Source organism: Mobula hypostoma, chromosome 13 (genome assembly GCF_963921235.1).
Source record: "Mobula hypostoma chromosome 13, sMobHyp1.1, whole genome shotgun sequence".
NCBI classification, from domain to species: Eukaryota; Metazoa; Chordata; class Chondrichthyes; order Myliobatiformes; family Myliobatidae; genus Mobula; species Mobula hypostoma.
Window position 1 is genome coordinate 59451427 of NC_086109.1, and position 26273 is coordinate 59477699.

At 43.3% G+C, this 26273-nt stretch overlaps 1 protein-coding gene across 7 annotated transcripts in view; it reads right to left on the reverse strand.

The window, feature by feature from the left end:
* Positions 1-26273, reverse strand: part of arnt2 (aryl-hydrocarbon receptor nuclear translocator 2) — a 402719-nt gene that overhangs the window by 327702 nt on the left and 48744 nt on the right. The gene's annotated exons all lie outside the window — the stretch shown is intronic.

Consider the following 26273-nt stretch of genomic DNA (forward strand, 5'->3'; position numbering starts at 1 on the left):
GTTTCCAAAATGCATCAGGCTTGTTTAGATGTTCCTTTGAACCTTTTGAATAGAATTTTTTGGCCACAATGAGCAAAGGTATATTTGGAGAAAAAAGGGTGCAGAATTTCATGAAAAGAACCCCTCTCCAACTGTTAAGCAGGGGGGTGGATCAATCATGCTTAGGGCTTGTGTTGCAGCCAGTGGCACGGGGAACATTTACTGGCAGAGGGAAGAATGAATTCCATTAAATACCAGCAAATTCTGGAAGCAAACATCACACCATCTGTAAAAAAGCCAAAGATGAAATGAGGATGGCTTCTACAACAGGACAATGATCCTAAACACACCTCAAAATCCACAATGAACTACCTCAAGAGGCTCAAGCTGAAGGTTTTGCCATGGCCCTCACAGTCCCCTGATCTAAACATCATTGAGAATCTGTGGATAGACCTCAAAAGAGCAGTGCATACAAGATGGCCCAAGAATCTCACAGAACTTGAAGCCTTTTGCAAGGAAGAATGAGCAGAAATCCCCCAAACAAGAATTGAAAAACTCTTAGCTGGCTACAAAAAGCATTTACAAGCTGTGATACTTGCCAAAGGGGGTGTTACTAAGTACTGCCATGCAGGGTGCCCAGACTTTTGCTTCGGGCCCTTTTCCTTTTTTGTTATTTTGAAACTGTAAAAGATGGAAATAAAAAAAGTTTTCTTGCTTAAAATATTAAAGAAATGTGTCATCTTTAACTTTATGCCTTTTGGAAATCAGTTCATCTTTTACTCGCTTAGCTATTCACAGTAACAAAAATTTTGACCAAGGGTGTCCAAACTTTTGCATACCACTGTATATACTGTATATAAAAGAAAAATGAAATTAAATAATAAGTACAAAAAGAGGCCAAAATTAGTGAGGTAGTGTTCATGGGTTGAGTCACTGTCGATTCAAAAATCTGATCTTCCTAAAGCATTGAGTGTGTTTCCTCAGGCTCCTGTAAGGCTATTCCAAAAACTATGAGTGCGTGTGTGTGTTCAAGTCCTGTACCTCCTCTCTGATGGAAGTAATAAGAGAGCACGTCCAGGAAATTTGGGGGGGGGGGGCGTCCTTAATGATGGATGCTGCCTTTTGAAGATGCCCTCAATGCTGAGGAGGCTAGTGCCCATGATGAAGCTAACTGAGATTGCAACGCTCTGCAGCTTTTTCCAATACCAGACGGTGATTCAACCAGATACAATGCTTTCCACAGTACATCTACAGAAATTTGCCAGAATCTTTGGTGACATACCATGTCTTCTTTGTAACTGCATCCATATGTTCGGCTCAGGATTGACCTTCAGAGACGTTGACACACAGGACACCTTTAAACAGCTCACTTTTCCACTGCTGATCTATCAATGAAAGCTGATGTGGTAATCCCTTGATTTCCACATTCTGAAGTCCACAATGAATTCCTTGCTCTTACTTATACTGTGTGCAAGGTTGTTGTTGCAATACCACACAACCAGCCAATCTCTCACTCCTGTACACCTCCTCCTCACCATCTGAGATTCTGCCAACAACAGCTGCATCATTGGCAAATTCATAGATGGTGTTTGAGCTGCACTTAGCCACACTATAATGAATGTAGAGAGAGTAGAGCAGTGGGCTAAGCACGCATCCTTGAGTTGTGCTGGTATTGCTTGTCAGCAAGGAAATGTTACTTCCAATTCGCACTAACTGCGGTCTCCTGATGAGTGAAGTCTAGGATCCAATTGCAAAGGGAGGCACAGAGGCTCAGGCTTTTATGATTGTTCATTAGTACTGTGCTGAATGCTGAGCTGCAGTCAGTAAACAGCAGCCTAGCATATGCGTTGATTTTGTCCAAGTGGTCAAATGCCAAGTGGAAAGCTAGTAAAATTGCAACCATAGTAGACCTATTGTAGTGATTGGCAAATTGCAGTGGGTCCAGGTCCTTGCTTCAGCAGGAATAAATTCAAACTATGACCAACCTCTCAAAGCATTCAACACAGTTGCCTTGTGAGGATTCACCCTCTTGATAGATGTTCAGACATCAGCCTCTGAGACACAGATCATAGGCTCGCCCGATGCTACAGAGATTTGCACAGGTGTAGTTTTATTCTCCCTTTCAAAGCATGCATAAGAGGCATTAAGATCATGTGAGATTGAAGCATTACAGTCATTTATATGTTGTTAGGTTTTGCCTTGTAGGAAGCAATGGCCTGCAAACTCTTCCAGAGCTGATGTGCATCTAATTCCATCACTAACTTCAACCGGAATTGCTTCTGTTCCCTGAAAATAGCCTTCTATAGGTCGTAGCTGGACTCCTTGTAGAGTATTGGATCACTGGTCTTGAATGTCATAGATCTAGCCCTCAGCAGAGGGAATCTCCGGATTCAAAGTAACACACACAAAATACAGAAAGAACTCAGCAGGTCAGGCAACATCCATGGAAATTACTAGATAGTTGAAGTTTCAGGCTGAGACTCCTCATCAGGACTGAGGAGGAAGGGGGAAGATGTCAGAATAAAAAAGGTGGGAGGGAGGGAAAGAGTCTAGCTGGAAGGTGATAGGTGAAGCCAGGTGGGTGGGAAAGGTCAAGGGCTGGAGAAGAAGGAATCTGATGGGAGAGGAGAGGAGAGTGGATCAGAGGAGGAAGAGAAGGAGGAGGGGACACAGGGGAAAGTAATAGGCAGGTGAGAAGTAGTAAAAGGTCAGAGTGGGGAATAAAGAGTCCACAGCTTCTGGCTTGGGTCTGGTTCAGGTTAAGACCGTTCAGCATCTACAATCTTTTGTGCCTTCTCTTTACTACACTCCCTCCATCTCAAGTATATCCTTTCTTGCAAAAGGTGGATAAGTCTATTTACAGTATTTCATGTTCTCACCATGGCACTAATTGGTATAAGATGTTTCTGCACTTGCACATAATTCTACTTCCAAATGAAGCAACGTACCCTATGACATCCTAATTACTTGCTAAACCTGCATAATAACTTTCAGTGTTAGATGCATAAGAGCACTCAGGTCCCTCTGAACATCAGCACTTTCAACGTATCATGACATCACAGTTTCCACATATTATGTTCCATCTGCTCTGTGTTTTCCCATTCACTTAGTATAATCATTCTGTCCTCAATAGACCTTCATTCTGTCCTGAAGCTTCTCTGCATTCTTTTCGTGGGATGCAGAGCATCTACCACATTCAGTAGATCTTACAATACCTGTTAAGAAAAAAACAAAATTGTCAAAAAATATCATCTCGAACTTGAAATGTTAGTTTGTTGTGTTCTAGAAAGATGTCTCATCAGTTGTACATTCAGCAAGGGCAATTCCAAACACAAGATTCAAACATAGTTGTGACAACAGTCACTAAAACGGTAATTATACTAAAGCAGGGGTTCCCAACCTTTTTTACGCCATAGACCCCTCAGGTGTTCATGGACCCTAGGTTGGGAACCCCTGTTTTACAGAGAAAGTGGCAAATGTAACTTGGTGGTGTTATCCTAATTTTAAAAAGGGAAGACCAGTCTAACAAAGTTCCAAAACCAAAAGGAGATAGTGGAAATCTGCTTTGAAAATATTGGAAAACTGTATTAAAATTACGTACAAAAATACCTTCCTATTAAATGTAACAAAAACATGAAGTTCAATTACAAAGTAATTCGTATAAGCAATATCTAATTAAGGTCAATAGGTTGAAGGAAACAACTGATGAAACTACTGAAGTGACTTTTCAGCTCTACTTTTGGCCAAATCAACATGAGTAATCTGAATACCGAAAATAGTTGTACATCTGTATGTAATACTGAATGGGAACAGTGCAGAGGATGAAGATTAACAGATGTATTCAGATCAGCTGTGCATTGACACACAATTTAATATTAACGAATGCATAGTATTACTAAGGGAAGGAAGTGCCACTCAAATGTTTGATGTATCGAAAAAAAGCAGCACAAAACTGAGGCAGGTGTAGTAATGTAAACATTATGTCCAAAGCCCAAAAAATGTGGCGAAATAAATAAAAGTTTGTGGAAGCCTTGTGGCTTTACTGAGATTTTATAATGAGGCAATACAAATAAAAAAGCAAACTTGTAGGCAAAGTGAAACCAGCTGCCCTTAACATCAAGGCAATTAATGACTGTGTGTGGCACCAAGAAACCCTGATAAAATTGAAGTCAACAGGAGAAAACACTTATTGAAATTACAACCAGTACAAAGATGATGATTGTGGCTGATATAAGCCAATCAGCTTAGCCTCTGGAACATCACTGAAGGAGTTCTTCATTAGCTGGGCCTAACCATCTTCGGTTACTTCAACAACTACCAGAAGTAGAGATATTCGCTATTGATTGCACACTGTCAATCTTGCAACTCCCCATCAAATAAGGCACTCAATGCCTGGGCAACGTTGCATAGAACCAACACTCTCTTGCATTTAGATGAAAGAGAGGCCAGGTCATTGAGATATACAAAATTCTAATTGGCATGTCAGGGAAAATTGCTTTCCCTAGCCGAGTTGTCCAGAACCAGGGACCACAGTCTTAAAATAAGTTACTCAGACATTCAGTACTAAGATGAGAAGAATTTTTTCACCTTGGCATTCTCTGCTCATTAAAACATCAAACAGGATAGCACAGAAATAGATCCTTTGGCCTACCATATTGCACCTAACTAATTAAGCTAATGATACCTAATTACAGGTTCCAAAGGTAGTCATAGTCAAAGGGTGGTAGTGGGGACAAGCTCCCACCGCTAAATAAATGATCTTCATGGCGTGCATCTCAAACAGCCTCTGACAACCAAGTCCAACTCCTGGCCTTCATATGTGGCATAGTTCTCATGCCTGGTGGAGCTGTTCTCACTGACAGGAGAAGGGGCAAAGGCAGGCCACTGGCACCTAAAATCCAGTTGCTCCAGGCAGATGGGGCTCGGTAACCGTGGATGGTGGCCATCTAGGAGAGGGAAAACTCTGATTTCAAATCTCCGCTCCCTTGCGGCTATACCCGCTCATGGGAAAGGCTTTGGGAGTAAACCCCGAGGAAAAGTCCGGAGTCGGAGTCCCAAAGGTGGCTGACTGCTGTACCCAGCACTGGCACAGCAACTCCTGTGATGCTGCTGACACCGAACTGTATCAATTTTCGTCATTCCTTTAGACCTGTCATCAGCATGGAGGGGGGGGGGTCCCACTGCATGGGCAACAGACAGATCTTCCTATCAACTCTGCCCTGGCGAGGCTACTCCAGCTTCACTTTATAGTGTCGGGCAAACACGGGAAGCAGCAGTTACCGGTTATAAGTCATAATACTTGATTGGCGTAGAGCATGATGCCAGGGGTTGCTCTTTGGTGGGAGAGACCATCGCGTTTCACTGGACAGCTACCGTCCACCTCAAGCTGGGCAGCCCCCAGTCAAAAAGGTGCTGTCCCGCCACAGTCAGTCTTCCTCATTGGGTGCATGAGGATAATGGATTATTCCACAAAGAGTTGACTGTAACTACTGCACCAGACAAGAAAGAAAACAAATCAAGTAAGACAACACCCTTCAAGTTGGGATGTTGGAATGTCCGCACAATGATGACAGGACTTGACCAAAACCTCAAGGATATCGAAGATGCACAAAAAACAGCGGTCATTAACAATGAGCTCCTAAGGCTCAAGGTAGATATAGCTACCCTACAAGAAACATGTTTGGCGGATTCAGGAGCACTGAAGGAAAGGGACTACACATTTTTCTGGCAGGGAAAGAACCAAGACAAGCCCCGTGAGCATGGAGTGGATTTTGTCATTAGGAACTCCTTGTTGCAACTGGAGGAGCCACCAGAAAATGGATCAGAATGACTTATGACTCTCCGCCTACACACCAGTCATGGCCCAGTATCTTTCGTCAGTGTGAATGCCCCTACCTTGAACTCCATCTCTGAGACAAAAGACATGTTCTACGACAAATTAGAAGCTGCTGTGAAGAATATTCCCCGCGATGAGCACCTCGTTCTCCTTGGTGACTTCAATGCCAGAGTGGGAGCCGATAACGATTCCTGGCCATCTTGTTTTGGGCACTTTGGAATTGGCAAAATAAATGACAATGGACAACATCTCCTGGAGTTCTGCTCCTATCACAACCTGTGTGTAACTAACTCCTACTTTCAGACAAAGTCACAGTACAAGGTCTCATGGCGACATCCACGGTCTAAACACTGGCACCAACTAGACATGATCATCACCAGGCGCTCTTTCATCAACTCTGTACTAATCACCCACTCACACCACAGTGCAGACTGCGATACGGATCATGCTTTTGGAAGCTGCAAGATCAAACTACGTCCGAAGAAAATCCACCACTCCAAACAAACTGGGAAACCTCGCATCAACACAACAGAGATGAAACAGTCAGAAAAGGTTGATCAGTTTGCCAAGTCAGTACAGGGTGCTATGACTACCTCCTCACAAGGAGATACTGCAACAGAACAATGGTCATACCTTCACGACACCATCCACGAATCAGCACTCTCTACCTTTGGAAGAAAGGCCACAAACAGCAGTGACTGGTTTCAGGCAAAGTCCAATATCATGATTCTTGTCATTGAAGCCAAGCGTGCAGCTCTCTCAGAGTACAAGCGCTCACCAACCGACCAAACACTCCAGGCACTTCGAGCTGCTAGAAGCAAAGTGCAACAGACTGAAAGGCAGTGTGCAAGTGATTACTGGCTCCAGCTCAGTGAAGACACTCAGACAGTAGCTGTGACAGGCAACATCAGATCAATGTATGATGGTATCAAGAAGGCTCTTGGCCCATCGCAGAGCAAGACAGCACCCCGAGGTCAGTCAGTGGTGAAATAATCACCGATAAAAGCAAGCAGATGGAACGCTGGGTAGAACACTACTCTGAGCTCTACTCGAGGGAAAATGTTGTTGTTAGCTCAGCCATTAATGCCATCGATTGTCCACTAATCATGGATGAACTCGACTCCGAGCCAACCATTGAGGACCTCAGCAAGGCAACTGACAGTCTGGCCCCAAGGAAAGCTCCTGGCCATGATGGGATTCCTCCAGACCTGATCAAACACTGCAAGAGCTCACTCCTCCAACCTTTACATGAGGTTCTCCGTCAGGCTGGAAGGAAGGAGCCGTACCACAGGATATGCACGAGTCCAAAATCATCACTTTGTACAAGAACAAGGGTGATAGGAGCGACTGCAACAACTACAGAGGCATCTCCCTCCTGAGTGTTGTCAGCAAAGTCTTTGCTCACGTAGCTCTGGCACGTCTACAAACTCTGGCAGAACCGGTCTACCCTGAGTCCCAATTTGGTTTTCGCACAACGAGGTCAACTGTCGACATGATTTTCTCACTCCGTCAACTCCAGGAGAAGTGCAGGGAACAACAAAAACCCCTCTACGTCGCTTTCATCGACTTGACCAAGGCATTCAACCTTGTCAGCAGGGATGGGCTCTTCCAGATTCTCCTCAAGATCGGCTGTCCCCCCGAAACTCCAAAGTATAATCAAGTCATTCCATGACAACATGAAGGATACTGTTCAGTACGATGGCAGCTCATCAGAACCCTTCGCTATTCATAGTGGAGGCAAACAAGGATGCGTGTTGGCCTCAACATTATTTGGTGCATTCTTCTCTCTGCTATTGGAGCACGCGTTTGGGATGTCAACAGAAAGCATCTACATGCACACCAGGTCTGATTGGCGGCTGTTCAACCCCGCGCACCTGAGAGCAAGAACAAAGGTGCGAAAGATCTTATCACGTGAGATGCTCTTTGCCGATGATGCTGCTATAACCTCGCACACCAAAGAGCAACTACAAACTCTCATGGCCCGCTTCTCTAAGGCATGCAAGGACTTCGGGCTTACCATCAGCCTAAAGAAAACAAATGTCCTTGCCCAGAACGTAGTGGAGACACCAGTCATTACCATCCACAATTAAGATTTAGAAGTGATCCACGGGTTCACATACTTGGGGTCGACCATTAGCGACACTCTCTCCATCGATGCTGAAGTCAATAGGCGTATCGGCAAAGCAGCATCGATCCTTGTTCGACTCTCCTCATGGGTCTGGAAGAATCCGAAACTCGCTACAAAGACCAAGACTGCTGTGTACAATGCATGCATTATCAGCAACCTCCTGTATGGTAGCAAGACTTGGACCATCTACTCCAAGCAGGAGAGGAAACTCAATAGTTCTCACCCGCGCAGACTTTGCCGCATCCTCAGCATCACCTGGAGAGACAAAGTCCCAAACTCTGAGGTTCTTTCCTGCGCTGGACTTCCCACAATGTTCACACTTGTAAGACAACACAGACTGCACTGGCTGGGCCACGTCTATGACGGATGGTAGACTGCCAAAGGACATCCTCTACAGAGATCTAGCAATGGGCAAGAGGAACATTGGTAGACTCCAGCTTCGCTTCAAGGACCTCTGCAAGCGCGACATGAAAGCTTTAAAAATCAACACAGAGTGCTGGGAGGATACAGCAGATGACCGCAACAAATGGCGAGGTACTCTTCAGCAACACCCAGAAGAAGGCGAAAGAATGATCCTGAGTCAGTTTGAGGAGCAGAGAGCTAAATGGAGAGCAGAGCGGACAACAATTCCACGACACCCTACACATGCAGCAACTGTGGCAGAGCATGCCGTTCCAGGATCGGCTTCAATAGCCACAGTCAACGCTGCTCAAAAAACCAGTGACTACCAGAGGCGCACTACCCATGGTCGACCACGACCGACGGAGGCCACACACACACCTAATTACACTAATTTCTTCTGCCTGCACATGGTCCATACCAATCAATTCTCCGCGTAACCATGTGCCTATCTAAGAGCCCAGTAAATGCTTTTGCTGTATCTGCCTACATCACCACCCTGGCAGCACATTCTAGGCAAACACTCTTTTTAAAAAAAAATTTGAACTTTATCCCTCTCACCTTCAGAGTGTGCCCTCTAGTATTAGACATTTTAAGACCACAAGATATTGGAGCAGAAGCAAGCCATTCGACCCATCGAGTCTGCTCTGCCATTGAATCATGGGCTGATCCAATTCTTCCAGGCATCCCCACTCCCCTGCTTTCACCCCATACCATTTGATGCCCTGGCTAATCAAGAATCTATCTATCTCTATCTTAAATGCACCCAATGACTTGGCCTCCACAGCCGCTCATGGCAACAAATTCCACAGATTTACCACCCTCTGAGTAAAGTAATTACTCTGTGTCTCTGTTCTAAATGGACGTCCTTCAATCCTGAAGTCATGCCCTCTTGTCCTAGACTCCCCTACCTTGGGAAATAACTTTGCCATATCTGATCTGTTCAGGCCTTTTAACATTCGGAATGTTTCTAGGAGATCCCCTCCTCATTTTCCTGAACTCCAGGGAATACAGCCCAAGAGCAACCAGACATTCCTCATTCTTGGAATCATTCTTGTGAATCTTCTCTGAACCCTCTCCAATGTCAGTATATCCTTTCTAAAATAAGGAGCCCAAAACTGCACACAATATTCCAAGTGTCGTCTCACAAGTGCCTTATAGAGCCTCACATCCCTGCTCTTATATTCTATACCTCTAGAAATGAATGCCAACATTGCATTCGCCTTCTTCACCACCGACTCAGCCTGGAAGTTAACCTTTAGGGTATCCTGTGCAAGGACTCCCAAGCCCTTTTGCATCTCTGCATTTTGAATTCTCTCCCCAACTAAATAATAACCTGCCCTTTTATTTCAAAGTGCACGACTGTACATTTTCCAACATTGTATTTTACCTGCCATTTCTTTGCCCATTCCCCTAAACTATCTAAAGGCCAATTTATACTTCAGCGTCAAATCTACGCCATAAGTACGGCACAGCTGCGTACCCTACGCCATAGCCTGACGCGCACCTCCCCAAAAATGTAACTACGCATTGCGGCAACACAGACCACAACAACTGTGATTGGTACGCTTGGTAGCATCGCATTTCCTCCTACGCTGCAATAGCTTCCCATTGGGCGATTGAAGGGCAGGGAAGGAACTCTGGCTGCAATGCTTTCCATAAAGCTTTACAGACCTCCGAAATTATGGAGGACCCTGTGCTTGACGCCAGTTTGTAGCTAGCTGCTACAGCCTGCTGACTTCCACCTGAAGCTAAATCTCGAATGGTGGTTGCCAGTCTCTGAGCATACTGTGCGCACACTGATGCGAAATAAATGGTTGGAGACAATGAACCAAATCGTCAAATCTATCTGCCGACATGAAATGCAATTCCTCATCCATGTCTCTCAGTGGCCGGACAAGCACAGAAAACTCACCCTCCTTCAGTTTCAGTCGCCATTGTTTGAAGTTTGAGTTTCTTCGTGTTGACTTTCAACACGAAGAAACTCAACACAGTGGCACAGAAACCCCACCGCCAACTAGCTTTTTGGTGGTGAATTGCAGAGCGACGCAGACACACCAACATGCTCACAACGGCATAGGCCACTTGCATAGGCTACTACGCAGAAGTATAAATCAGCCTTAAGTCACTCTGCAGGCTCTCTGTTTCCTCAACACTACCCGCTCCTCCACTTATCTTTGTATCATCGGCAAATTTAGCCATAAATCCATTAATCCCATAGTACAAATTATTGACATACATAATAAAAAGCAGCAGTTCCAACACTGACCCCTGTGGAACTCTACTGGTAACCGGCAGCCAGCCAGAATAAGATCTCTTTATTTCCACTCTCTGTTTTCTGTTGACCGGCCAATGCTCCAACCAGGCTAGTAACTCCCTAATAATTCCATGGGCTCTTATCTTGCTAAGCAGCCTCATATGCAGCACCTTGTCAGAGGCCTTCTGAAAATCCAAGTACACCATGTCTACTACATCTCCTTAGTCTATCTTGCTTGTAATTTCCTCAAAAAATTGCAGTCAGGCAGGATTTTCCTTTCAGGAAACCATGTTGGATTTGGCCTATCTTGTCATGTGCCACCAGGTACCCCATAATCTCATCCCTAACAATCGATTCCAACAACTTCCCAACCACTTATGTCAGGCTAACAGCTCTACAGTTTCTTTTCTGCTGCCTCCCACTCTTCTTAAATAGCAGAGTAACATTTGCAATCTTCCAGTCATCTAGTACAATGCCAGAATCTATCGTTTCTTGAAAGATCATTGTTAATGCCTCTGCAATCTCTCCAGCTACTTCCTTCAGAACCCGACACTGGAAAAAAAGATATCTGCTATCTATGTCTCTCATAATTTTATATGCTTCTATCAGGTCTCTCAGCACGTTGCTCCAGAGAAAACAACCCTTGTTTGTCTCCTTATACTCCTCCAAGTACGGTGGCCATGTTGCGAGCTCCATTCCAACTTTACAGTACACTGTTAATTTCTGCGATTTCCTTCGCATTTCTTGATCAAGAAGCTGATAGTTACATTAGATACGATAGACTGGCTCTTCTGAACATCAGGAAGATAGCATTTACCCACTATTGCTGCCTTTTCTACACTGGGAACCCCTGCTTACGCGATCCATGGGAGGCTCCCTTATTACACCGCCACTATCTCAGAAGCAGCGCCAGAGGCGAAGGAGAAGGGCAGGCATCCTGGTGAGGTTGAGATGGCATGCTAATTGGCCACTGGGTTTTCTCTGTTCTACGCAGACAGGTCAAAAAACCTCTCTGGGTAGAGTAAAGGGGGTGGGGTATGCTTCAGGGTCAATAACGCTTGGTGCGACCTCTGGAAAGTGCATGTCCTCAAATCCTTTTGTTCCCTGGATCTGGAGTACCTTGTGCTGCCATATAGACCTTTCTGGCTGTCCAGGGAGTTCATGGCTGTTATTATCACAGCTGTGTATATTCCGCTGCAGGCCGATACTGACCTGGCCCTCCAGGGACTGTATGAGACCATCAGCACCCTGGAGACTGCATATCCAGAGGCTGCCATTAACGTCACCGGTGACTTTAATAGATTGTCACTGTCTCAAGTCTCTCCGAAGTTTTGTCAGCACAGCCAGGTGAACACACGGGGAGACAGCATACTCTCCCTTCTGGAACACTTACAGAGCGCTCCTACGTCCACTGTTTAGGAAGTCAGATCGCTGCTCCATCTTGCTGCTGCCGATATACAGCCAGAATCTGAAAGAAGAGGCAGCCATCGTTAAAACCGTCCACTGTTGGTCCGACCAATCGGTCTGCAGACTACAGGACTACTTTGATGACATCAACTGGAATGGCTTTCATGATGAGGATGTCTATGAGTTCATGGAAGGGTCACGAGCTTCATCCAGAAGTGCATCAAGGATGTTATCCCCAGAAATCGGTCAGGGTCTATCCAAACCAGAAATCCTGGATCAATAGTTCCATGCGAATAGCACTTAAGGCGCGACTCAGAGCTTACATTGCCAGCAATCAGCAGGAGCTTAAAAAATGTAGCTACCGTCTGCACAAGTCATACAAGGCAGCAAAATGACAATACAGGGACAAGATCCAGACACAACACTCCACCAGCAACACACGCAGCTTATGGCAAGGACTGCACACCATCTCAGACTTCAAAGTTAAGTGCAGTGGGGCTACCAACATCGCTGCCTCCCTCCCAGATAAGCTAAATCTTTTTTATGCTCAGTTAAATGTCGCCAACACTGAGCCTCCGAGGAGAGCCGTTGACGCGACCTGCACTCTGGTCACCTCTGAGGCTGAGGTACGCAGGTGTTTCCAACAAGTGGACAGCCGCAAGGCTGTGGGACTAGACGGCATCCCAGGGCGGGTACTCAGGATGTGTGTGGCACAACTGTCAGATATATTTACAGACATTTTTCATCTCTCCCTCTCCTAGTGTAGAGTGCCCTCCTCTTTCAAAACATCCATCATTGTCCCTGTACCTGAAAAGACCAAGGTAACATGTCTGAATGACTGGCGTCCTGTCGCACTCACCTCAATAATAAGCAAATGCTTTGAGAGGCTGGTCAAGCACTAAATCTGCAGCATGCTGCCACCCACACTGGACCCCTACAATTCACCTACTGACACAACTGATCGACAGATGAAGCAACAGCCACAGCTCTACACGCCATCCTTACACATCTGGAAAAGAAGGATACTTATGTGAGAAACAGGCCGGGCAGCATCTGTAGGAAGAGGTGCAGTCGACGTTTCAGGCCGAGACCCTTCGTCAGGACTTCGAGACACTTCGTCCTGACGAAGGGTCTCGGCCTGAAACGTCGACTGCACCTCTTCCTACAGATGCTGCCTGGCCTGCTGCGTTCACCAGCAACTTTGATGTGTGTTGCTTGAATTTCCAGCATCTGCAGAATTCCTGTTGTTTACTTATGTGAGAAAGCTGTTCTTGGACTACAGTTCAGCATTCAATGCCATAATTCCCTCCAGGCTTGACAAGAAGCTCAGAGACCTTGGCCTTCACCCTGCCTTGTGCAGCTGGATCCTGGACTTCCTGTCAGATCGCTGGCAGGTGGTAAGAGTGGGCTCTTTCACCTCTGACCCTCAACACAGGTGCCCCCACAGGGCTATGTCCTAAGCCCCCTCCTTTATCTCTGTATACGCATGACTGTGTCGCCACCCACAGCTCCAATCTGCTAATTAAATTTGATGATGAAACCACATTGACTGACCTAATCTCAAATAACGATGAGGCAGCCTACAGAGAAGAAGTTATCACCCTGACAGTGGTGTCAAAAAAACCTCTCCCTCAATGTCACAAAAACAAAGGAGCTGATTGTGGACTACAGGATGAATGGAGACAGGCTAACCCCTATTGACATCAATGGATCTGGGGTTGAGAGGGCGAACAACTTTAAGTTCTTCAGCATACACATCACCAAAGATTTCACGTGGTCTGTACATACCAGCTGTATGGTGAAAAAAACACAGTAGTGCCTCTTTCACCTCAGACAGTTGAAGAAATTTGGTATGGGTCCCCAAATCCTAAGGACTTTGTATAGGGATACAATTGAGAGCCTCCTGACTGGCTGCATCACTGCTTGGTATGGGAACTGTACTTTCCTCAATCGCAGGACTCTGCAGAGAGTGATGCAGACACCCCGCACATCTGTGGATGTGAACTTCCCACTATTCAGGACACTTACAGAGACAGGTGTGTAAAAAAGGCCTGAAGGATCATTGGGACCCAAGTCACCCCAACCACAAACTGTTCCAGCTGCTACCATCCAGGAAACGGTACTGCAGCACAAAAGCCAGAACCAACAGGCTCCAGGACAGCTTCTTCCACCAGGACATCAGACTGATTAACTCACACTGATACAATTGTATTTCTATATTATATTGACTGTCCTGTTGTACATGCTATTTATTACAAATTACTATAAATTGCACATTGCACATTTAGACGGAGACGTAATGTAAAGAGTTTTACTCCTCATGTAGGTGAAGGATGTAAGTAATAAAATCAATTCAATTCAATTATAGCCAATGTCCTCTAATCCAGCCAGCATTCAGGTAAACCTCTTCTGCACTCTCTCAAAAGCCTCCAGATCCTTCCTATGACAAATTGAATGCAATACTCTAGATGCCTCCTAACCAGAGTTTTATAAAGCTACAACCTAACTTCCTGAGTCTTGAACTAAACGCCTTGACAACTAAAGGCAAGCATGTCTGCACTTTCTTCTACCACCCATCAACAGCCACCGTCAGGAAGTCATGAACTTGGACACCAGTACATCAACGCTGTTAAAGGTCCTGCTATTAGTTGGCTTAATATTTGATCTCCCAAAGTGCAGTACCTCACACTTGCCCAGATTAAATTTCATCTACCATTCTCTGCCCACATCTGCAACCCACCTATATGCCCCTGTATCCTTTGGCCATTTTATACATCTACAATGTCACCAATCTTGATGTCATCTTCAAACTTACAACCCACCCATCCATTCATGTTTTCATTCAAGTAATTCATAGGTATATCACAAATAGCAGAGGTTCCACTACAGATTCCTCCATAGACTTCCAGTCAGAATAAAACTTATCAGCCCTTACGCTTTGTCTTCTATGGGAAAGCCAATTCTCAATCCAATTGGCCAAGTCACTATGGATCCCATGTATATTAATCTTGTAGATCAGCCTCCCATGAGGGACCTTGCTGAATGCCTTACTAAATTCCATGCAGGCAGCATCCTATTTTTTATTTTTATTTATTCAGCGTGGAGTAGGCCCTTCTGGCTCTTCGAGCCACAACACCCCAGCAACCCCTGATTAACCCTAACCTAATCATGGAACAATCTTACAAGGACAATTTAACCTAAATGGCATGTCTTTCGACTGCGGGAGGAAACCAGAAGACCTGGGGAAAACCCACCTATTACACGGGGAATAAAGCTTATACAGAGAGGATGCCAGAATTGTACTCCAAAATCTGAAGTACCCTGAGGTGTAGTAGCTTCACACGAATTGCTTCACTACTGCTCTACATTCATCAGTCACTTTGGCTGCCACCATGAAACACTTAATCAAGACAGTACGACATGACCTGACATGACATGATCATGCCGAAGGTGGGGAAATTTAACAATTTTAAATTCCTCGGCGTTATCATTTCAGTGATCTGTCCTGGGTCCAGCATGTAAGTGCCATTACAACGAAGTTTGAGGAGATTTGGCACGTGATCTAACACTTAGTCAAACTTCTATAGATGGATGGTGGAGAGTATACTGACTGGTATGCAAACACCAAGGCCCTTGAATAGAAAGCCTACAAAAAGTAGTGGATACAGCACTGTCCATCACAGGTAAAGCCCTCCCCACCACTGAGCATATCTATAAGGAGTGCTGTCACAGGAAAGCAGCATCCATCATCCAGGTTGCGCTCGCTCCTTGCTGCTGCAATATGGAAGGAGGGACAGGAGCCCCAGGTCCCACACCAGCAGGTTCAGGAACAGTTATTACCCTTCAACCATCAGACTCCAGAAACAGAGGGGCTAATTTCACTCACCCCAACAAGGCACTGATTCCACACATTGTGGACTAACTTTAAAGGACTCGACAATTCATGTTCTTGATATTTCATTTATTTTTCTTTTTTGTATTTGCACTATTTGATGTCTGCTTTGTTCTGTGCAATCTTTCATTGATTCTATTGAATTTCCTTGTACTTACAGTGAATGCCCACAAGTAGATGAATCACAGGGTAAAACATGGTGACAAAAATTGCACTTTGATAATAAATTTACTTTGATCTCATATAAAAGCTGAGCTGTAGTTGATAAACAGCATCCTGATATAAGCACCTTTGCGGTCCAGATGTTCCAGGGTTGAGTGAAGAGCTAATGAGATGGCATCAGCTGTGGACCTGTTGCTCTCATAGGTAAATTGGAGCAGATCTAGCAACACACTTGAAATTCCAGCACCTGAAGATTTCATCGTGTTGGAGCAGATCTAAGTCACTTCTCAGGCAGGAGTTGATAGCTTTCATGATGAACCTCTGAAAGCACTTCATTACAGGTAGGATTTAAGTGCTACTGGACAATAGTTGCTGAAGTAGGTTACCACATTCTTTTTGGGCAGCAACATGATTGAAATCTGCTTGAAGAAAGTGAGCATCTCAGACTGCCAATGTGAGAGTTAAAGATGTCAGTAAACACTGCAGCCAGTTGATTAGCACAGGTCTTCAGTACTCAGCCAGGTACACCGTCTGGACCAGATGCTTTCCCTGGGTTCACTCTCCTTAAGGAGAGTATACTCACTTCAACCTCAGAGACTAAAATCACAGCACCATTGGGATCTGTGGGAGCTCTTGAAGATGTCTCCATGTTCTATCGATCACAATGAAAATAAAAGGCATTAAGCTCACCAGGGAGTGAAACCTTGCTGTCACATGTTGCTTGGTTTTGCTTTGTAGGAGGTGATAGTATTTATGCCCTGCCACAGCTGTCAGACATCCTTCTGTAATTCAAATTTGGTCCCGAATTGCCACTTCGCATGTGAGATAGCTTCTGGAGATCATACCTGAACTTTTTGTACTTTGGTCATCAGACCTGATGATCAAAACTGATCAAGCCATCAGAAGATTGCAGATCTCTTGGTTCATCCAAGGCTCTGATTGGGAAAGACTCTAAATGATTTTATGGGGACACACCTTGATAAGTGTCTTTACAAGGTCCATGACAGCCATGGTGTACTCATTCAGACCCTCTGATGAGTCCTTGAACATGGTCCAGTCCACCAACTCGAAGCAATATCGTAACTACTCCCATGACCACCACTTTGTTGTCTTATCTCTGGTGCCTTGGTCTTTAGCCTCTGCCTGTATGCAGGTAGGAGGAAGACAGGCAGATGATCAGATTTCTTAAAATCAGGATGGGATGGGAAGGATTATTGATAGTAGTATAGAAGTGATTGAGTGTGTTGGAACCCCTGATACTACAGGCAAAGTGCTGATGGTAACTGGGCAGAGATTTCTTCAAGCTAGCCTGACTGAAGTACCCAGCAAGGATGTGAAAGGTATCAAGGTAGGTTGTTTTTTGTTTGCTACTCTTGGCACTCAATACATCAAGTGCTTGTTTGACGTTTGCCTTTGGTGATATCTGAACTGCGGTCAGGATCACGGCAGATCTATGTCCTCTAATTTTAGGCTTCTCTGATGCAGGGAAAGTTTCCTAATATCTATTGTATACGGCCTACCATAATTTAGTTTACCATTAAGTTACTCTCCAAGGAAAACAACATGTAATGCAGGTCCACAATCCCTTATCCGAAATCCTTGGGGCCAGTTGCATTTCGGAATTCAGAATTTTTCGGATTTCAAACCCAGCCCACCCCCCCCCACCGCCATACCAAAAAACACATATGCTCAAGTCCCTTATTTAACCTGTCTCAGTGCGGTGGACTTTAGGACCCGGCGGCACACCAAACCTATGCACATCCTCCCGTATACTTTAAATCATCTCTAGATCACTTATAATACCTAATACAATGTAAATGCTATGTAATAGTTGTTATACTGTATTGTGTAGGGAATAATGACAAGAAAAAATTTTATTTCCAACAAAAACATTCAATAAAACATAAAAATATACAGCTTCAAACGAACCGAATCAAACACATGGTAAATGACTTATTGGAATAAATGCAGAATGTCACTGTCACTATAAAACTTCAGTAACTTGTCTTTCTGTTTATTTAAATCAAATACAGTGGTAGTTCTGACACTATTTTCTTCAGTAAGTCGCCGCAAAGACACACCACGATCTAGCTTCTGCAATAACTCCACTTTCTGCATTATTGATAATGATAGATGCTTCCTTCTCTTTTTCTCATTGTTACCCATAGGGGTATCTGCAGCTCTTTTTGACACTTTCACAGTGAAATTAAACACGAAGTCAACAGTGAACACAAAATATCAGCAAACAGCAAATGCACGTGTAACCAGTACGAGCGCTGAGCCACAACTGACGTCTGGCAGCCTCTGCTAGTGCTGCCACGTCACACCTGAGTGACGCCAGCTGTTGGCGGAAAAAACTTCAGTTTTCGGAGCTTTTTGGATTTCAGAATTTCAGATAAAGGAATGTGCACTTGTATCTGCATTCTCTCCAGGACAATCACATCCTTCCTCTAGTGTGGCGACCAGAAATGCACACAGTATCCCAGCTGTGGTCTAACCAATGCTTTGCAAAGTTGTGCCTTAACCTCTTTACTCATTTTCCATTACTCAGCAAACTAAGGAAAGTATCCTAAATATCTTCTTAACCACTTTATCTAATTGTGCTGCCACCTTCAGGGTCCTTGAACTTATACACAAAAGTCCTTCTGTCCCGCAATACTTCCATGGGACATGTATGAAACTCATCTATAGGAAGAGGCGCAGTCGACGTTTCAGGCCGAGACCCTTCGTCCTGACGAAGGGTCTCGGCCTGAAACGTCGACTGCGCCTCTTCCTATAGATGCTGCTTGGCCTGCTGCGTTCACCAGCAACTTTGATGTATGTTGCTTGAATTTCCAGCATCTGCAGAATTCCTGTTGTTTGCATGTATGAAACTCACTCATTTTCCACAGCAGGAATTAACAGTGCAAATTACCATCTGCAATTGATTTGTTTTTCATTCAGTAATGGAGATAAGCTCTTGAACTTTAAAGCCAACTCCAGTTTAGTAGTTACCAGGGTGGCACATTAGCACAGCTAGTAGAGCAGTTTGTGTAACAGTGGCAGAGACCTAGGTTCAATACTGACTGCAGGTGCAGAAAGGAGAGAAAGTGTGAATTTGCCACAGTTCTTATTGGTTTTGTCAATAAGCACTGACTTGAAAGTAAGTCTGCAGCATTTACAGCAGATAATGCACATATAATTTTGTTAGTCTACCAAAATAAGGTAGAGAAAATGTGCAAAGTGAAATGAAAGAATTCATAAATATAGAAGTCACTGGCCTGAACAGCAATGAAAACAATTCTGGCAGATATCGAGAGTATACTGAGCAAGATCTTTGGATCTGTTATTCATAGAGAAAGACTGAAAAGCTTTGAACATACACTGAACACTAACAACAAAATATACTGGCATATACTGTGGTAACCTGAGATAGCTGTTAATGGTACCAGTTTTAAACAGCCATTAAAATCAGGTTACTTGTCAACCAAAAAATGCACTACAATTCTCTGCAAAATATTTCAGATACCAAATATTAAACTGTAGCAAGTAGTTATTCAAGAAATGATAGGTAGGAATTCAGGGAGTAATGATGAACTGAGGGACACTGGTGTACCAACCTAAAGGTTCCAGGTATACAAAGTGATAAAAAAAGGCATATAGGATGCCTGCCTTCATTAGCTAGAGCATAGACTGTAAGAACACTGAAGTTATAGTACAAATGTATAAAATATTGATTAGACCACAGCTGAAGTACTGTACAGATTTCTGGTTGTCACACTAGAGGAAGATTATGATTGTACTGGAGAGGTGAAGAGGAGATTAACTAGGATTTTTCCTGTGATGGACTTTTTCCAGTTATGAGGAAAGGCTGACAAACAGGGTTTGTTTTCTTTAGAGTGAATCAGGCTGATGGGGTACATGGTAGCAATATACAAAATTAATAGAGGCATCAATAAGGTAGATTGTAGGATTGAAAGTTTTCCGTACAACAGAGGTACCTAAAACTAGGGGGCTTAGGTTTAGGGTAAGGGGTAAAAGATTTAGAGAGGATCTGAGGAAGAACCTTTTCACCCAAAGGGTGGTTGGAATCTGGAACACACTGCCATTGTGCGCGGTCGAGGCAGTGCATTCCAGATTTCAACTGTTCTCTGCGTGAAAAATTCTTCCACAGATCCCAACTAGACTTTATATCTTTTACCTATTCTCACAAAATTTAAGAAGTACCCAGATAATCTGAATCACCAAGGCAGAAAGGATAACGATCAAGCAACAGTAAATGACAACAGTATTTAACAGGTGGCATAGATGCCTGCTCCATCATGGGCACCAGCCTCCATAGTATCCAGCACTTCTTCAAGGAGAAATACCTCAAAAAAAGGCAGCATTCATCATTAAGGACCCTTATCACGCAGGACATGCCCTTTTCTCATTGCTACCATCAGCAAGGAAGTACAGAAGCCTGAAGGCACACACTCAACGACTCAAGAAGAGCTTCTTCTCCTCTGCCATCCGATCTCTGAATGGACATTGAACCCATGAACACTACCTCACTACTTTCTTATTTCTATTTTTTTGCACTATATATATATATATATACACACACATATATACACTATAATTTACAGTAAATTACAGTATTTCCTCTATTATTACGTATTGCATTGTACAGCTGCTGCTAAGTTAACAAATTTCGCAACATATGCCAGAGATATCAAACCTGATTCTGATTCTGATTATATATGACAAGTCTGTTTCTGAGCTATTCAATTGTACAACTCTATAGCTCTCTAATTCACATAACAAGGATTTGTTAAAGAACAGAAGGCAAGAGAAATTTAGTTTTTAGTTTTGTTTTCAAGTTGGCAGACGGCTACTACTGGGATGCTGCAGGGATCAAAAATGAGCTCTGCTCTGTTCAATTTACATCACATTAACTCGGAGGAAGAATATAATATACCCAAACCTACTAATGATCGGAAGCTACGTGGGAAACTGAGCTGTGGACTGCACACAAAGAATAAATATAAAAGCAGACAGGTTAAGATAACAGGCAAAAGATTGGGTATAATGGTAGAAACCCAAAAGTCTGAATTAATATTCTGATAACTCCAAGATCCAAGATCTAAAACCAACACAACTGCAGAATTTAAATGTTAGGTAGTAAGACCATAAGACATAGGAGCAGAATTAGGCCATTCGGTCCATCAAGTCTGTTCCACCATTCCATCATGGTTGATTTTTTAATTGCTTTAATAATATTAAATTAAAACAAAAACAATTATTCTTAGCAATGATGTTGTTAAAATTCATCTGGTTCATTTATGTTCTCAGAGGAAGAAGTTTCCCACACTTACCTGATGTAACCTATTTGTGACTCCAGACTGACAACCAGTGGTTAACTCTTAAACTGTCATGGGCTTGATTGGCCATCACAGTCTGCTCAGGGGCAGTAAGAGACTGGAACGAAAAGCTGACTTTGCCTGTTATGCCCACATACAGTAATACTCCAATAATCCAGCATGCTCAGGACTTAGGTACCTGATGGACAAGCACTTTCTAGAATAATGGATGTTACTTTGCAACATTTAAAACAAGGTTGGATGAGAGGGGGATGGAGATCTATGGTTTGGGTGAAGATGATGGAACTTGGCTGAAATACAGATGGGCTGAAGGAATGTTTCTGTGCTATAGTGTTCTATGATCCTATGACATCAACACACTTTTAATTCACTTTTTTAGATGTTAAGCACTAATGTGAAAAAAAATTTAGAAATCAGGCAAGCTTACAGAGAGCCCAGAAACTGGGCCCTGGTGTGTGAAAAAGCATCACATGAACCAGGACCCCAGTGACTGGGCAGAGCACATAGGAACTATTACCTGGTGAGCCACATGTTGAATCAGTGGGATATCCAAATTATTCAACATAAGATTACTGCAGTTTTACACAAATTAATTTCTAAAATAGGAATACAATGTGCATTTTAGTAGAACTAGGATAAAAGCAGATCATTTTATTAAAAGAGTGAAAAAATTAGACACAAATTGCAGCAATGTAGAAGATAATTAGCATATTGGAGCTAATATTCATGGGGCAGAAAAGTAAAGAATTCTTACTGATAGTTTCCAAAACTTTAGAAGGGCAACCTTTGGATGACTTTGTACAGTTTAGTTCCTATACCAGAAAAAAGATGTATTTTCCTTTCTGATAGTGCAACATACAGTTATGATTATGTTCCTGGGAGTTGGCCTGTGAAGATAGATTGAGGAAAACATGGCCTATAATCATGGGAGTTTTGAAGAATGAGAGAAATCTCACCGAGGTGCACTAAGGTTCCAAGAGTCAGGGTCAATGTTGAGCAGCTGTTTCTCCTTTGTGGAATGTTTGCAATTACGGAGCATAGTTGCACAGGACTAAGGACTGGTTATTTGGACCAAAAGCAAGTATTTATTACAAGGAGGGATGTGAACCTTTTGGCCTCAGAGTACTGAATGATCACTCATATATTCAAGGCTAAAATCAGAAGATTTTTGAACCAAAGGATATTACAGCCTAGTAGGACAATGTGGAGTTATGGCCGAGGATCAGCCATGGTCTCAGTGAATGGTGGAAGAGTTCTGAGGGGCAGAATGGCCTCCTCATGCTTCTATGTATTACGTTATTGTGTATTTAATCAAAATGTTTTTTGTGAGCCAAAAACCGGAAGGATCCCATATGAAAGTCTCATAAAGCTCTAGGTAATCTTTCTCCTCATCACTTTCTCTCACACCTGTCTTCTGCTTCCCGTAACCATTTATACCCATTACTTATACATAACTACATCTTACTGTTGATCCATTGAAAGCTAATTTACAAAGACATTCTATTTCCAAACCACTCCTTAATATTCCTATTTCATGAAGCAAAATAATGTAAGGCAGCATTCTGGTGCAGATTTCACAGTGAAATAACACTCTCTCCCTCTCGTCCTAGCTTTGAATCCTTTTTTCAAAAATTTTTTTATTTTATTTATTTATTTTGTTTTGCTTAGCATAACAAAACTTTCGATTTCCAGATACACTTACATTTACATTTCTTCCCCTCACAGATATCAGCTATCAAAACACTTCCATCAAAATATAGACATCACTACAACATTTGAATCCTCCTTTAACAAAAAATTATCAAAAGTATTCATGGGATGCAGCTTGTGCTGCAAAAGAGAAAATGTCTATAGTATGGGCCCCATTCTTGACTTCTCTGGTCTCCCCCATGAAAACCACAGCACATGTGTTATTAAAAGAGAAAGTGAGGCACAGCAACCCTGCTAAAAGGGACTAAGGATTGAACAAACTGGCCTTTCCTCATCTAGTTCATCTCTAGATATCAAGGGAAAGTGTACAAACATGCCCAAAAACCTTCATGCATCAGCATACCACATCACAAGTAATGACTAGTGCAGAATTTATAACCTCTTGAAAATATAAAGTTAAATAAAATTTAAACCATTCAACCCACTGAAGTACCAATTTGTAATATAAAGAAAAAGTTTAAAGCCACTTGTAATTTCAAGACATTAGTTCTATCTGTTCAATTTGTACCTAATAAATTAACTCACCTTTTACCAATTAAAATGATCTAGACATAACTAACCTCACATGCCATTTCATTACTATTATTAAAAGTTCTTTACAAGACTAATTGAAGAAACATAGAAAACCTACAGCATACAATGCTGTGCCAAACATGTACTTAGAAATTACCTAAGGTTACCTATAGCCCTCTATTTTTCTAAGCTCCATGTACCTATCCAGGAGTCTCTTAAAAGACCGCATCGTATCCGCCTCCACCACCATCGCCGGCAGCCCATTCCACGCACTCACCCCTTTCTGCATAAAAAACTTACCCCTGACATCTCCTCTGTACCTACTTCCAAGCACCTTAAAACTGTGCCCTCTCATGTTAGTCATTTCAGCCCTGGGAAAAAGCCTCTGACGGTCTACATGATCAATGCCTCTCATCAGCTTATCCACTTCTATCTGGTCACCTTTGTCCTCCGCAGCTCCAAAGAGAAAAGGCCGACTTCACTCAACCTATTCTCATTGGTATGGAAGTTGTCCTGTCCAAGACCGGAAGAAGCTGCAGAAGATCGTGAACACAGCAAAGCACATCACAGAAACCAATCTTCCGTCCTTGGACTCACTTTACACCGCACGCTGTCAGAGCAGTGCTGCCAGGATAATCAAGGACACAACCCACCCAGCCGACACACTTTTTGTCCCTCTTCCCTCAGGGAGAAGGCTCAGGAGCTTGAAGACTCGTACGGCCAGATTTAGGAACAGCTTCTTTCCAACTGTGGTAAGGCTGCTGAACGGATCTTGACCCAGCTCTGGGCTGTACCCTCCAGATATCCAGACCTGCATCTCGTTTTTTTTTTGCACTACTTTACTTTCCAGTTTTCTATTTTCTATTTATGACTTATAATTTAATTTTTTAATATTTACTATCGATTTGTAATCCAGGGAGCATGAAGCGCAGAATCAAATATCGCTATGATGATTGTACGTTCTAGTATCAATTGTTTGGCGACAATAAAGTATAACGTATGTATAAGGCATGCTCCCCAATCCAGGCAATATCCTTGTAAATCTCCTCTGCGCCCTTTCTACAGTTTCCACATCCTTCCTGTAGTGAGGTGACTGGAACTGAGCACAGTACTCCAAGTGGGGCCTGACCAAGCTCCTATATAGCTCTCGACTCTTAAACTCAATCCCACGGTTGATGAAGGCCAAGGCACCGTATGCCTTCTTAACCGCAGAGGCAACCTGCGCAGCAACTTTGGGTGTCCTATGGACTCGGACCCCAAAGGTCTCTCTGATCCTCCACACTGCCAAGAGTCTTACCATTAGTACTGTATTCTTCCATCAAATCTGACCTACCAAAATAAACCACGTCTGAAGATATTTCATTGTCATGTAAAAATATTAATTCCTAATTAATAAGACAAACTTTTGCAGTTTTAACTATTACATCCATAAATCAATTATGTCAGCATGTGTTACTGAGAAATTGTCTCAGAAAACCTGATTTTCAGGCAGAAATTATGGCCCGTACCACTAATTTCCCAACAATTTTTGCTGCTCACACAACTTATGCATACAGATCTTGTCCAGCAATGTTGCTATAGTAACCTACTTAATGCAAATATCTGTAGGAAAATAAATGACCACCTCACTTGTGTTGAATACAAAAAATCCTGATCCGCATGTTATCACTGGGCGCCATCTGCTGGTGCTTTTATAAATGGACACCTGCCATCCTTGTACAGCTTTGGAGGAACTATAACTTTGCAGAAAGAATAGGTTAGTTCATTTTCCTTTTTTCATTCCACCTAGCCTGCACATTCCATTCTACTTACTACACTTCACCCTAAACCAATGTGCCTCAGAGGAACCGCTTTGTCGAGCGCCTTTGCCCAGATCACCACAAAACATGGGATTTCTCGGTAGTTTCCCATTTCAATTCGACTTCCCATTCTCAATCTATCATGTTGGTCCATGGCTTCCTCTACTGCCACAATGAAGCCTCACTCAAGTTGGAGGAGCAACACTCATATTCAGTCTGGGTAGCCTCCAGCCTGATGGCACAAACATCAATCTCTCAAACTTTCAGTAATTTCTCCCACTTCTCCCTTTTTCCATTCCCCATTCTGATACTTTTCTCACCCCTCCTGTTCTTCTCACCTGCTCATCACCTCCCTCTGAGGACCCACCTCCTTCCCTTTTTCCCATGGTCCAGTGTCCTCTCTAATCAAAGTCCTTCTTCTTCAGCACTTTACCTCTTCCACCTATCACCTCCCAGTTTCTTACTTCATCCCCCTCTCCCACCCAGCTTCCCCATCACCTGGTTTCACTTACTACCTGCCAGCTTGTACTCCTTCCCCTCCCAAACCTCCTTTTTTTCTGGCTTCTGCCCTCTTCCTTTCCAGTCCTGATGAATCCCAAAATTTCGACTGTTTATTCATTTCCATAGATGCTGCCTGACTAGCTGAACTCCTCCAGTATTTCCAGCATCTGAAGAATTTCTTGTGTTTATCAATTTTACTCTAAAATGGTGTGGAAACCCAGTTACATGTGGTTTTATTCTATATTAATTGATGACAGGCAAAACGACATTACCTCAATCTGCCCCATTCTCAATAGAGGGGACAGGTTATATCAAAGGAACTTTAAATGCTTGATTAAGCAACAAAAT